Genomic DNA, 16,059 nt, shown 5'->3' on the forward strand with positions numbered 1-16,059 from the left:
GAAAATGAAAATTGGTGCAGAGAGTCAGTATTCAGATCAAAAAACACGCTCAGGAGTCAAATTTCCGACATTTCAGATATTTTGAAAACTGCAGGTGGGTTTGGGCAAAATATGACCTATTCCCGTTTTCAATAATTGGTATATTTTCGGTATAAAAAGTCGTAATTTGAAAACGAAAGTAGGTGCAGAGAGACAGAATTCGGCTGAAAAATCATGTTCAAGAGTCAAATTTCCAACATTTTAAAACTTTTGATAACTGCAGAGGGGTTTGGGAAAAATGTGACTCATCGTTGTTTTCAGTAATTTGAATATTTTCGGTATAGATATTCGTAATTTGAAAATTAAAAATGATGCAGAGAGTCAGAATTGGGCTAAAAAATAACGCTCAGGAGTCATATTTACGACATTTCATTGTATTTAGGAAACTTCAGTGGGGTTTTGGCAAAATATGACACATCGCCGTTTTAGGTAATTGGCATATTTTCGGTATAAAAATTCGTAATTTGAAAAAGAAAACTGTGCAGAGAGTCAGAATTCGGCTCAAAAATCACGCTCGTGAGTCAAATTTCCGACATTCCAGAGATTTTGAAAACTGCAGGGTGGGGGGGGGGGGGGCAAAATCAGACCCACTGTCCTTTTCAGTAATTGCCATATTTTCGTTATAAAAAGTCGTAATTTGAAAATTAAAAAATGGTGTAGAGTCAAAATTGGTCTCAAAAATCACGCTCAGGAGTCAAATTTTCGACATTTCAGATATTTTGAAAACTACAGGGGGATGGGGTGGGTTTAACCAAAAGATGACCCGTCGCCGTTTTCAGTAATTGGCATATTTTCAGAAAAATCGTCGTAATTTGAAAATGAAAATTTGGGCAGAGAGTCAGAATTCAGCTTAAAAAATCACTCTCAGGAGTAAAATTTCCAACATTTCAGATATTTTGAAAACTGTTGAGTAGGGGGGGTGGTGCAAAATATGACCCATAGCCTTTTTTAGTAATTGGCAAATTTTCGGTATAAAAAGTCGTAATTTGAAAATGAAAAAAGGAGCAGAGTCAAAATTCGGCTCAAAATTCACGCAAAGGGGTCAAATTTCCGACATTTTAGATATTTTGAAAACTGCAGAGGGGAGGGGTGGGTTTAAGCATAATATGACTTATCGCCGTTTTCAGTAATTGTATAATCGTATAATTTCGTATAATTCAACACGTTCAAGTGAATTTATATCCATTCTATAATATGGCGACCAAAACTGAACTGCATTATCTAAATGGGGCCTAACCAGAGCAAGATATAGCTTAAGAACCACACCAGGTGTCTTTTTACTAACGCTTCAATTAATAAATCCCAGTGTCCTATTCGCCTTATTACGAACATTCATGCATTGATCCTTTTGTTTTAAATTCTTATTAATCATAACTCCCAGATCCCTTTCGCAATCCGACTTCGCAATCTCAACACCATCTAGCTAGTATCTTGTAACTCTATCATCATTACCTAGCCTCAGAACTTTACATTTATCAGCATTAAACTGCATCTGCCAATCCTTCGACCATTTCAAAACCCTATCTAGATCAACTTGAAGTGATAGTGAGTCCTCCTCCGAATTAATTTCCCTACCGATTTTCGTATCATCGGCAAATTTGCAAATGTTGCTACTCAAACCTGAATCTAAATCATTTATATATATTATAAACAACAGAGGTCCCAGGACAGAGCCCTGAGGCACCCCACTTACAACATTTTCCCACTCTGACTTGACTCCATTCATACTAACTCACTGTTTCCTTTGGTGTAGCCATGCCCTAATCCAGCTTAATATAGCACCCCCAATACCATGAGACTCTAACTTTTTAATCAGTCTTTCATGTGGCACTGTATCAAAAGCTTTGGTAAAGTCAAGGTACACAACATCGCAATCCTTACCACTATCTACTGCCTCAACAATGCTAGAATAAAAAGATAGCAAATTTGTTAAACATGAACGGCCATTTATAAAACCATGTTGCTACTCAATTATTAATTTATGTTTTTCAAGATGAAGACGAATTTTATTTGCTATTATAGATTCGAGTAACTTTCCCACAATAGACGTTAGGCTAATTGGTCGATAGTTAGACGAAAGTGATCAATCTCCTTTCTTAAAAACTGGTATCACATTAGATACCTTCCATGACTCTGGCGCTCTGCCTGACTCTATTGCTTTAATAAATATGGTAGACAGTGGCTCGGAAAGCTCCTCTTTGCATTCTTTAAGCACCCTGGCAAACACTTCATCCGGCCCGGGGGATTTGTTTGATATTAGTTTTTCTAATTGTTTAATTACATCCTCCCTGGTAACTGCTAAACTAGTCAACCTTTCCTCATCCCCACCCACATAGACTTGTTCCGCTGAAGGCATATTGTTAAGTTCTTCTTTAGTAAATACAGATATAAAATATTTGTTAAAAGTACTACTCATCTCCTTGTCATTATCCGTTATTTGACCTGTCTCAGATTTGAATGGACCTATCCTTTCCCTAGTCTCAGTTCGATATAACTAAAAAAAAACTTAAGGATTTGACTTTGCTTGCTCTGCTATGCGAACTTCATAGTTTCTTTTTGCTTTCCTAATCTCTTTTTTAACATTTCTAACCAGTTGTATGAATTCCTGTTCTAACCTGACTTCCCCATTCTTAATCCTTTTGTACCAAGCTCTCTTTTTACCTATAAGATTCTTTAAATTATTTGTTATCCACTTTGAGTCATTAGTATTCGACCTATTCAATTTGTATGGTATACTACGTTCCTGTGCTTTGTTTAGAATATTCTTAAATAAGTTATATATTAAATCCACATCGAAATCTCCTTTTACGTCACCTATCGCTGGGTTTATGTCTTGCTCTAAGACCGGCCCACACCCCATACCCAAGAGTTTCCAATCTATTTGACCCAAAAAATTTCATAGGCTATTAAAATCAGCTTTTCGAAAATCTGGCACTTTAACAGAATTTTCTCCTACAGGTCTATTCCATTCTATGCTAAATCTGATTTCTTTGCGATCACTGTTCCCTAGCTCACTCCCTATTTCGATGTCATTAATTTGTGTTTCCCTGTTAATTAACACTAAATCTAAAATATTATTTTCCCGCGTTGGTTCCTTAATGTGTTGCTTAAGAAAGCAATCGTCAATTAATTCTAGAAAATCTTCTGCTTCACTATTCCCTGTTTTGTTCACCCAGTTTATTCAACTAAAATTAAAGTCACCCATGACATAAATACTGTTAGATCTAGAGGCTCTAGATATTTCATTCAATAGATGCTTTGCTTCCATTCTGTCTAAATTTGGTGGCCTATATATAACCTCCTATTATAATATTATTTGCTTTTTCGTTTAATTCTATCCAAATAGTATCTGTGTGTGGCTCAGTTTTGATTCCCTCTTTGAGACTACATTTCAAATTGTCCCTAACATATATGGCTACTCCCCCTCCTCGTCTAATATATCTATCTGTGTGAAATTGTTTAAATCCATTTATCTGATATTCAGCAAATAGTTCTCTATTTTCTACGTTCATCCACGTTTCGGTAAGTGCAATAATATCTATTTTTTCTGTGCAGACAAGAGCATTTAATTCATTAATTTTATTTCTTAGACTTCTACTGTTAGTGTAATATATCCTAAGTGAATTGTTATTTTGAGGCCCTTTTCTTTCCCTGATCATTTTGCCAATTCTTTTCTCCCACGAACACATACTTTTATTACCTCCTTCCTCCAAATCAATTCCCATACCACTATCTACTAACAGTTTAAACCCAAACAAACACCTCTAACCACTGGTTCCAACGAGTTCGCAACAGCAACAACCCCAGCCCTCGATAGATGCACCCCATCACGAGCATACATTTCATTTCTTCCATAGAAGCGTTCCCAGTTGTCTATGAAAGATATTGCATTTGATTTGCAATATCTTTCCAGCCGGCAATTGACACCAAGTGCCCTCGACATCCATTCATTTCCCACTCCCTTTCTTGGAAGAATGCCACATAGTATCAGGATTCCTCCCTTGCTCCTAACTAATTCAATGGATGTCCTAAATCTCTGTATTAGTTCCTCACTCCTAACTCGCCCAACTTCATTACCCCCTGCACTAATACAAATAATGGGTTTGTTCCCAATTCCCGTCATAATATCATTCATGTTTTCAACAATATCTCCAATTCCAGCTCCTGGATAGCAAACCCTTAATCTGTTCCCCCAATCTCTGGCACAAAACGTTCTGTCTAAATACCTAACCTGGGAATCTCCCACAACCAAAATTCGCTTCCGTACCGCCCTAACTTTCTGAGCAGCCTGAGGGGCCTGCGCTCCGCCGTTCCTCGCTGATTTCCTCTCTGCAGGAGCACCACAGCACTCGTCCTCCAACACGGCAAATGAATTTGCCGTCCTTAGGGCGTCTGTAGGCGGCCTTGTCAAGGTCTTCTTAAGACCCCTGTCTTTCACTACTCTCCACGATGAGGTCTCGTCAACACTGGTCTCCTCCTTCGTTTCCGCTCGAAGTCTCAGCTGTCGTACCTCCTCCCGCAGGGAATCCATCTCTGCTCTCAGAGCTCCAACCAAACTCACCAAATCATTTACTAATCCTTCCATTATTGCAATAATAATGTTACTCCAGAGCTCCAGCTAACACAAGCTCTCACTGTGACAGCACCTGACTGATTCAAATAGTTTGACGCAAGAGATCTATCTCCTTTCTTAAAAATTGGTACAACATTAGCTACCTTCCATGACTCTGGCACTCTGCCTGACTCTATTGATTTAATAAATACGGTAGACAGTGGCTCGGAAAGCTCCTCTTTGCATTCTTTAAGCACCCTGGCAAACAATTCATCCGGCTCTGGGGCTTTGTTTGGTTTTAGTTTTTCTAATTGTTTAATTACATCCTCCCTGGTAACTGCTAAACTAGTCAACCTGTCCTCATCCCCACCCACAAGGACTTGTTTAGCTGAAGGCATATTGTTAAGTTCTTCTTTAGTAAATACAGATATAAAATATTTGTTAAAAATACTACTCATCTCCTTGTCATTATCCGTTATTTGACCTGTCTCAGATTTTAATGGACCTATCCTTTCCCTAGTCTTAGTTCGATATAACTGAACAAAAACCTTTAGGATTTGACTTTGCTTGCTCTGCTATGCGAACTTCATAGTTTCTTTTTGCTTTCCTAATCTCTTTTTTAACATTTCTATCCAGTTGTATGAATTAAAAACTGAGAGAGGTCAAATAACAGATAGTGATGAAGAGATGAGTAGTATTTTTAATAAATATTTTGTATCTGTATTTACTGAAGAGGAACTTAACAATATGCCTTCAGCTGAACAAGTCTATGTGGGGTGGGGATGAGGACAGGTTGACAAGTTTAGCAGTTACCAGGGAGGATGTTCTTAAACAAATAGAAAAACTCAAACCAAACAAATCCCCAGGGCCGGATGAAGTGATTGCCAGGGTGCTTAAAGAATGCAAAGAGGAGCTTTGTGACCCAATGTCAACCATATTTAATAAATCAATAGAGTCAGGCAGAGTGCCAGAGTTTTGGAAAGTTGCTAATGTGATACCAGTTTTTAAGAAAGGAGATAGATCACTTGCGTCTAACTATCGACCAATTAGCCTAACGTCTATTGTGGGAAAGTTACTCGAATCTATAATAGCAAATAAAATTCGTCTTCATCTTGAAAAACATAAATTAATAATTGAGTCGTAACATGGTTTTATATATGGCCGTTCATGTTTAACCAATTTCTTATCATTTTATTCTAGCATTGTTGAGGCAGTTGATAGTGGTAAGGATTGCGATGTTGTGTACCTTGACTTTAGCAAAGCTTTTGATACAGTGCCACATGAATAAAAGGGAAATGATTTCAAGAAACGGAGTGGGAAATGAATGGATGTCGAGGGCACTTGGTGTCAATTGCCGGCTGGAAAAGATATTGCAAATCAAATGCAATATCTTTCATAGACAACTGGGAACACTTCTATGGAAGAAATGAAATGTATGCTCGTGATGGGGTGCATCTATCGAGAGCTGGGGTTGTTGCTGTTGCGAACTCGTTGGAAGAAGTGGTTAGAGGTGTTTGTTTGGGTTTAAACTGTTAGTAAATAGCGGTATGGGAATTTATTTGGAGGAAGGAGGTAATAAAAGTATGTGTTTGTGGGAGAAAGGAATTGGCAAAATGATCAGGGAAAGAGAAAGGCCTCAAAATAACAATTCACTTAGGGTATATTTCACTAACAGAAGAAGTCTAAGAAATAAAATTAACGAATTAAATGCTCTTGTCTGCACAGAAAAAATAGATATTATTGCACTTACCGAAACGTGGTTGAATGTAGAAAATAGAGAACTATTAGCTGAATATCAAATAAATGGATTTAAACTATTTCACACGGATAGATATATTAGACGAGGAGGGGGAGGTGCCATATATGTTAGGGACAATTTGAAATGTAGTCTCAAAGAGGGAATCAAAACTGAGCCACACACATAAACTATTTGCATTGAATTATAGGAAAAAGCAAATAATATTATAATAGGAGGTTATATATAGGCCACCAAATTTAGACAGAATGGAAGCAGAGCATCTATGGGATGAAATATCTAGAGCATCTAGATATAACAGTAAGAACATAAGAACATAAGAACAAAGGTAACTGCAGAAGGCCTATTGGCCCATACGAGGCAGCTCCTATTCTATAACCACCCAATCCCACTCATATACTTGTCCAACCCGTGCTTGAAACAATCGAGGGACCCCACCTCCACAATGTTACGCGGCAATTGGTTCCACAAATCAACAACCCTGTTACTGAACCAGTATTTACCCAAGTCTTTCCTAAATCTAAACTTATCCAATTTATATCCATTGTTTCGTGTTCTGTCCCGTGCTGATACTTCCAACACCCTACCAATATCCCCCCGGTTATGTCCATTCATCCACTTGTAAACCTCTATCATGTCACCCCTAACTCTTCGCCTTTCCAGTGAATGCAACTTAAGCTTTGTTAATCTTTCTTCATATGAAAGATTTCTAATTTGGGGAATTAACTTAGTCATCCTACGCTGGACACGTTCAAGTGAATTTATATCCATTCTATAATATGGCGACCAAAACTGAACTGCATAATCTAAATGGGGCCTAACTAGAGCAAGATATAGCTTGAGAACCACACCAGGTGTCTTGTTACTAACGCTGCGATTAATAAATCCAAGTGTCCGATTTGCCTTATTACGAACATTTATGCATTGATCCTTTTGTTTTAAATTCTTACTAATCATAACTCCCAGATCCACGTGTCCAGCGTAGGATGACTAAGTTAATTCCCCAAATTAGAAATCTTTCATATGAAGAAAGATTAACAAAGCTTAAGTTGCATTCACTGGAAAGGCGAAGAGTTAGGGGTGACATGATAGAGGTTTACAAGTGGATGAATGGACATAACCGGGGGGATATTAATAGGGTATTAAAAGTATCAACACAGGACAGAACACGAAACAATGGATATAAATTGGATAAGTTTAGATTTAGGAAAGACTTGGGTAAATACTGGTTCAGTAACAGGGTTGTTGATTTGTGGAACCAATTGCCGCGTAACATTGTGGAGGTGGGGTCCCTCGATTGTTTCAAGCACGGGTTGGACAAGTATATGAGTGGGATTGGGTGGTTATAGAATAGGAGCTGCCTCGTATGGGCCAATAGGCCTTCTGCAGTTACCTTTGTTCTTATGTTCTTATGATCCCTTTCGCAATCCGACTTCGCAATCACAACACCATCTAGCTCGTATCTTGTAACTCTATCATCATTACCTAACCTCAGAACTTTACATTTATCAGCATTAAACTGCATCTGCCAATCCTTTGACCATTTCAAAACCCTATCTAGATCAACTTGAAGTGATAGTGAGTCCTCCTCCGAATTAATTACCCTACCGATTTTCGTATCATCGGCAAATTTGCAAATGTTGCTACTCAAACCTGAATCTAAATCATTTATATATATTATAAACAACAGAGGTCCCAGGACAGAGCCTTGATGCACTCCACTTACAACATTTTCCCACTCTGACTTGATTCCATTTATACTAACTCTCTGTTTCCTTTGGTATAGCCATGCCCTAATCCAGCTTAATATAGCACCCCCAATACCATGAGACTCTATTTTTTTAATCAGTCTTTCATGTGGCACTGTATCAAAAGCTTTGCTAAAGTCAAGGTATACAACATCGCAATCCTTACCACTATCAACTGCCTCAACAATGCTAGAATAAAAAGATAACAAATTTGTTAAACATGAACGGCCATTTATAAAACCATGTTGCGACTCAATTATTAATTTATGTTTTTCAAGATGAAGACGAATTTTATTTGCTATTATAGATTCGAGTAACTTTCCCACAATAGACGTTAGGCTAATTGGTCGATAGTTAGACGCAAGTGATCTATCTCCTTTCTTAAAAACTGGTATCACATTAGCAACTTTCCAAAACTCTGGCACTCTGCCTGACTCTATTGATTTATTAAATATGGTTGACAGTGGGTCACAAAGCTCCTCTTTGCATTCTTTAAGCACCCTAGCAAACACTTCATCCGGCCCTGGGGATTTGTTTGGTTTGAGTTTTACTATTTGTTTAAGAACATCCTCCCTGGTAACTGCTAAACTCGTCAACCTGTCCTCGTCCCCACCCACATAGACTTGTTCGGCTGAAGGCATATTGTTAAGTTCCTCTTTAGTAAATACAGATACAAAATATTTATTAAAAATACTACTCATCTCTTCATCACTCTCTGTTATTTGACCTGTCTCAGTTTTTAATGGACCTATCCTTTCCCTAGTCTTAGTACGATATAACTGAAAAAACCCTTTAGGATTTGTCTTTGCTTGCCCTGCTATGCGAACTTCATAGTTTCTTTTTGCTTTCCTTATCTCTTTTTTAACATTTCTAACCAGTTGTACGAATTCCTGTTCTAAAGTGACCTCCCCATTTTTAATCCTTTTGTACCAAGCTCTCTTTTTACCTATAAGGTTCTTCAAATTTTTTGTTATCCACTTTGGGTCATTAGTATACGATCTATTCAATTTGTATGGTATACTACGTTCCTGTGCTTTGTTTAGAATATTCTTAAATAAGTTATATATTGAATCCACATCGAAATCCCCATTTAAGTCACCTATCGCTGGGTTCATGTCTCGCTCCAAGACCGGCCCACACCCCATACCCAAGCCTTTCCAATCAATTTGACCCAAAAAATTTCTTAGGCTATTAAAATCAGCTTTTCGAAAATCTGGCACTTTAACAGAATTTTCTCCTACTGGTCTATTCCATTCTATGCTAAATCTGATTTCTTTGTGATCACTGCTCCCTAGCTCACTCCCTATTTCGATGTCATTAATTTGCGTTTCCCTGTTAGTTAACACTAAATCTAAAATATTATTTTCCCGTGTTGGTTCCTTAATGTGTTGCGTAAGAAAGCAATCGTCAATTAATTCTAGAAAATCTTCTGCTTCACTATTCCCTGTTTTGTTCAACCAGTTCGTCAGTCAGGTGAAGTCACAGTGAGAGGTTGTGTTAACCGGAGCTCCTGAGTGTATCATAGCAATATGGAAGTTGTAGTTAAGGACCTGGTGACTCTAGTGGGAGCCCTGAGGACAGAGTTGGACTCTCTGCGGGAGGAGGTGCGTCAGTTTAAAGAACAACGAGAAGTAACGAAGGAGGAGACCAGTAGTAAAGGGACCTCGTCTTGGAGAGTTGTGAAAGACAGGGGCCTTAAGAAGACTTTGATAAAGCCGCCTTCAAACGCCATAGCAACTTCTAATTCATTTGACGTTTTGGAGGACGAGTGCTGTGGTGAGACTGCGGATCGCGCAAAAGGGAAAGCAACGAAGAGAAAGGAAGCGCAGGCCCCTCAGAAAGTAAAGGAAGTACCTAAGCAAACATTAGTTGTGGGAGATTCCCAGATAAGGTATTTGGATAGAGCGTTTTGTGCTAGAGATAGGGGGAACAGGTTAAGGGTTTGCTATCCCGGAGCTGGCATTGGTGATATTATAAACAACATGAATGATATTATGGCTGGTAATGGGAACAATCCCATTATTTGCATTAGCGTGGGAGGAAATGATGTTGGTCGAGTTAGGAGTGAGGAACTGATTCAGAGGTATAAAACAGCCATAGAATTAGTTAGGAGCAAGGGAGGAATCCCGATCATATGTGGCATTCTTCCAAGAAAGGGAGTGGGAAATGAATGGATATCGAGGGCACTTGGTGTCAATTGCCGGCTGGAAAGATATTGCAAATCAAATGCAATATCTTTCATAGACAACTGGGAACACTTCTATGGAAAAAATGAAATGTATGCTCGTGATGGGGTGCATCTATCGAGAGCTGGGGTTGTTGCTGTTGCGAACTCGTTGGAAGAAGTGGTTAGAGGTGTTTGTTTGGGTTTAAACTGTTAGTAGATAGAGGTATGGGAATTGATTTGGAGGAAGGAGGTAATAAAAGTATGTGTTTGTGGGAGAAAGGAATTGGCAAAATGATCAGGGAAAGAGAAGGTCCGCAAAATAACAATTCACTTAGGGTATATTACACTAACAGTAGAAGTCTAAGAAATAAAATTAACGAATTAAATGCTCTTGTCTGCACAGAAAAAATAGATATTATTGCACTTACCGAAACGTGGATGAATGTAGAAAATAGAGAACTATTAGCTGAATATCAAATATATGGATTTAAACTATTTCACTCAGATAGATATATTAGACGAGGAGGGGGAGTAGCCATATATGTTAGGGACAATTTGAAATGTAGTCTCAAAGAGGGAATCAAAACAGAGCCACACACAGAAACTATTTGGATAGAATTAAACGAAAAAGCAAATAATATTATAATAGGAGTAATATATAGGCCACCAAATTTAGACAGAATGGAAGCAAAGCACCTATGGGATGAAATATCTAGAGCATCTAGATCTAACAGTATTTATGTCATGGGTGACTTTAATTTTAGCGGAATAAACTGGTTGAACAAAACAGGGAATAGTGAAGCAGAAGATTTTCTAGAATTAATTGACGATTGCTTTCTTACGCAACACATTAAGGAACCAACACGGGAAAATAATATTTTAGATTTAGTGTTAACTAACAGGGAAACGCAAATTAATGACATCGAAATAGGGAGTGAGCTAGAGAGCAGTGATCACAAAGAAATCAGATTTAGCATAGAATGGAATAGACCAGTAGGAGAAAATTCTGTTAAAGTGCCAGATTTTCGAAAAGCTGATTTTAATAGCCTAAGAAATTTTTTGGGTCAAATTGATTGGAAAGTCTTTTGTATGGGGTGTGGGCCGGTCTTGGAGCGAGACATGAACCCAGCGATAGGTGACTTAAATGGGGATTTCGATGTGGATTCAATATATAACTTATTTAAGAATATTCTAAACAAAGCACAGGAACGTAGTATACCATACAAATTGAATAGATCGAATACAAATGACCCAAAGTGGATAACAAAGAATTTGAAGAACCTTATAGGTAAAAAGAGAGCTTGGTACAAAAGGATTAAAAATGGGGAGGTCACTTTAGAACAGGAATTCGTACAACTGGTTAGAAATAAATGGTTAATGCTGGTTAATGCTGATAAATGTAAAGTTCTGAGGTTAGGTAATGATGATAGAGTTACAAGATACGAGCTAGATGGTGTTGTGATTGCGAAGTCGGATTGCGAAAGGGATCTGGGAGTTATGATTAGTAAGAATTTAAAACAAAAGGATCAATGCATAAATGTTCGTAATAAGGCAAATCGGACACTTGGATTTATTAATCGCAGCGTTAGTAACAAGACACCTGGTGTGGTTCTCAAGCTATATCTTGCTCTAGTTAGGCCCCATTTAGATTATGCAGTTCAGTTTTGGTCGCCATATTATAGAATGGATATAAATTCACTTGAACGTGTCCAGCGTAGGATGACTAAGTTAATTCCCCAAATTAGAAATCTTTCATATGAAGAAAGATTAACAAAGCTTAAGTTGCATTCACTGGAAAGGCGAAGAGTTAGGGGTGACATGATAGAGGTTTACAAGTGGATGAATGGACATAACCGGGGGGATATTAATAGGGTATTAAAAGTATCAACACAGGACAGAACACGAAACAATGGATATAAATTGGATAAGTTTAGATTTAGGAAAGACTTGGGTAAATACTGGTTCAGTAACAGGGTTGTTGATTTGTGGAACCAATTGCCGCGTAACATTGTGGAGGTGGGGTCCCTCGATTGTTTCAAGCACGGGTTGGACAAGTATATGAGTGGGATTGGGTGGTTATAGAATAGGAGCTGCCTCGTATGGGCCAATAGGCCTTCTGCAGTTACCTTTGTTCTTATGTTCTTAATTGTGATGTTGTTAATCTTGACTTTAGCGAAGCTTTTGATACAGTGCCACATGAAAGACTAATTAAAAAAATAGAAGCTCATGGTATTGGGGCTGCTATATTAAGTTGGATTAGGGCATGGCTATTCCAAAGGAAACAGAGAGTTAGTATAAATGGGGTTAACTCAGAGTGGGATAATGTTGTTAGTGGAGTACCTCAGGGCTCTGTCCTTGGACCTCTATTGGTTATAATATATATAAATGATTTAGATTCACGTTTGAGTAGCAACATTTGCAAATTTGCCGATGATACGAAAATCGGTAGGGAAATTATTTCGGAGGAGGACTCATTATCGCTTCAAGTTGATCTAGATAGGGTTTTGAAATGGTCAAAGGATTGGCAAATGCAGTTTAACGCTGATAAATGTAAAGTTCTGAGGCTAGGTAATGATGATAGAGTTACAAGATACGAGCTAGATGGTGTTGTTATTGCGAAGTCGGATTGCGAAAGGGATCATGGAGTTACGATTAGTAGGAATTAAAAACAAAAGGATCAATGCATGAATGTTCGTAATAAGGCGAATAGGACACTGGGATTTATTAATCGAATCGTTAGTATCAAGACACCTGGTGTGGTTCTTAAGCTATATCTTGCTCTGGTTAGGCCCCATTTAGATTATGCAGTTCAGTTTTGGTCGCCGTATTATAGAATGGATATAAATTCACTTGAACGTGTCCAACATAGGATGACTAAGTTAGTTCCCCAAATTAGAAATCTTTCATATGAAGAAAGATTAACAAAGCTTAAGTTGCATTCACTGGAAAGGCGAAGAGTTAGGGGTGACATGATAGAGGTTTACAAGTGGATGAATAGACATAACAAGGGGGATATTAATAGGGTATTAAAAATATCAACACAAGACAGAACACGAAACAATGGGTATAAATTGGATAAGTTTAGATTTAATAAAGACTTGGGTAAATACTGGTTCAGTAACAGGGTTGTTGATTTGTGGAACCAACTGCCACGTAACGCGGTGGAGGTGGGGTCCCTCGATTGTTTCAAGCGCGGGTTGGACAAGTATATGAGTGGGATTGGGTGGTTATAGATAGGAGCTGCCTCGTATGGGCCAATAGGCCTTCTGCAGTTACCTTTGTTCTTATGTTCTTTGGTTTGTTCGTTTGTTCGCAAACCTTACCACTATCAACTGCCTCAACTATGCAGGAATAAAATGATAGCAAATTTGATAAACATGAACGGCCATTTGTAATCCATGTTGTGACTCGTTTATTAATTTATGTTTTTCAAGATGAAGACGAATGGTATTTGCGATTATCGATTTAATAATGATAAGAGTTACAGGGTACAAGCTAGATGGTGTTGAGATTACGAAAACGAATTGTGAAAGGGATCTGTGAGTTATGATTAGTAAGAATTTAAAACCAAAGGATCAATGCAAGAATGTTCGTAATAATGCAAATAGAACACTGGGATTTATTTATCGACGAGTTGTGATTCACTTGAACGTATCCAGCAAAGGATGGCAAAGTTCATTCCACAAATTAGAAATCTTTCATATAGAGAGAGATTAACATAGCTTAACGTTCATTCACTGGAAACGCGAAGAGTTAGGGGTGACATGATAGAGGTTTACAAGTGGATGAATGGCATAACAAAGGGGATATTAATAGAGTATTAAAAGTATCAACAAAGGACAGAATACGAAACAATGGGTATATACTGAATAAGTTTAGATTTCGGAAAGACCTGGGTAAATACTGGTTCGGTAATAAGATTGTTGATTTGTGGAACCATTTGCCACATGGCGTGGTGGAGGTGGGAGTCCCTTGATTTTTTTAAGCGTGGGTTGGACATGTATATAAGTGGTATTGGGTGGTTATAAATAGAAGCTGCCTAGTATGGGCCAATAGGCCTTCTTAAGTTACCGTTATTCATATGTTGTTATGCTTGACCAATGTCATGGAAAGAAAATATACCTTTAATACTTATATTCGAAAACATCGATGTTGCACCCGACAACGCTTAAGTAGCCTTTATGATATTACAAAAATATATATGTATAATTTTTAGGCTTATCTTAACGCGTCTCAAAAAATCAAAGCACTTCCCGAATAACAGTTTAGAGGTGTGGTGTTACAAACTGCACCAACTATCAAGAGGAAGAAGAATTAGTAGTGAGGTGCTGTTATGGTTTATTTATGCCCATGCCACCTCTTGGATGGCCATACCTTCAATCATCACTGTTGAGCCACTTCCTTAGAGACATTCCTAGACTAAACATCTTCATCTTATTAGCAACACCGGACTGTCTTATTGGTTAACGCATCCACTCGCACTGCTATTGGATGAAGAAAAACTGTTCATTAATTCGAATAACAAAGGTTTCAGCGGCGTGTCGTGTACTGCGGGAACTGTATGAAGGAGCCATACAGTACGTAAATTAAGAAGAAATCCCCTACAACTGCACGTATAATTGTAGATAATTGCAAACATGGGCCGTTACTCGATAGATTCAAGCAGTGAGGGGACCAGCAAAAGGAAACGGAGAAATAGGTCTCGGAGTAGCAGCAGTACTAGTTCCAGAAGTTGTCATCGTCACCATAAAAAGTCACGGACACACAGAAGACGTTCCTCTAGTCGGTCATTAAGCCGTTCGCCCAGCCCTCCGTCAGACAGGCGTTCTCGTTGTCCATCGCTCAGCCCTCTGTCAGACAGGCGTTCTCGTTGTCCATCGCCCAGCCCTCTGTCAGCCAGGCGTTCTCGTTGTCCATCGCCCAGCCCTCTGTCAAACAGGCGTTCTCGTTGTCCATCGCCCAGCCCTCTGTCAGACAGGTGTTCTCGTTGTCCATCGCCCAGCCCTCTGTCAGACAGGTGTTCTCGTTGTCCATCGCCCAGCCCTCTGTCAGGCGGGCGTTCTCGTTGTCCATCTCCCAGTCCCCTGCCACGCAGGCGTTTTCGTTGTCTATCGCCCAGTCCTCTGCCATACAGGCGTTCTCGTTGTCTATCGCCCAGTCCTCTGCCATGCAGGCGTTCTTGCTGTTCATCACATAGTCCTCTGTCACGCAGCCGTTCTCGCTGTCCATCACCCTGTCCTCTGGCACGCAGGCGTTCTCGCTGTTCATCAGCCAGTCCTCTGTCAAGCAGGCGTTCTCGTTGTCCATCGCCCAGTCCTCTGCCATGCAGGCGTTCTTGCTGTTCATCACCTAGTCCTCTGTCACGCAGCCGTTCTCGCTGTCCATCACCCAGTCCTCTGGCACGCAGGCGTTCTCGCTGTTCATCACCCAGTCCTCTGTCAAGCAGGCGTTCTCGTTGTCCATCGCCCAGTCCTCTGCCATGCAGGCGTTCTTGCTGTTCATCACCTAGTCCTCTGTCACGCAGCCGTTCTCGCTGTCCATCACCCAGTCCTCTGGCACGCAGGCGTTCTCGCTGTTCATCACCCAGTCCTCTGTCAAGCAGGTGTTCTCGTTGTCCATCGCCCAGTCCTCTGCCATGCAGGCGTTCTTGCTGTTCATCACCTAGTCCTCTGTCACGCAGCCGTTCTCGCTGTCCATCACCCAGTCCTCTGGCACGCAGGCGTTCTCGCTGTTCATCACCCAGTCCTCTGTCAAGCAGGTGTTCTCGTTGTCCATCGCCCACTCGGAGGTCCCACTC

Source organism: Procambarus clarkii, chromosome 34 (genome assembly GCF_040958095.1).
Source record: "Procambarus clarkii isolate CNS0578487 chromosome 34, FALCON_Pclarkii_2.0, whole genome shotgun sequence".
Classification (NCBI taxonomy): domain Eukaryota; kingdom Metazoa; phylum Arthropoda; class Malacostraca; order Decapoda; family Cambaridae; genus Procambarus; species Procambarus clarkii.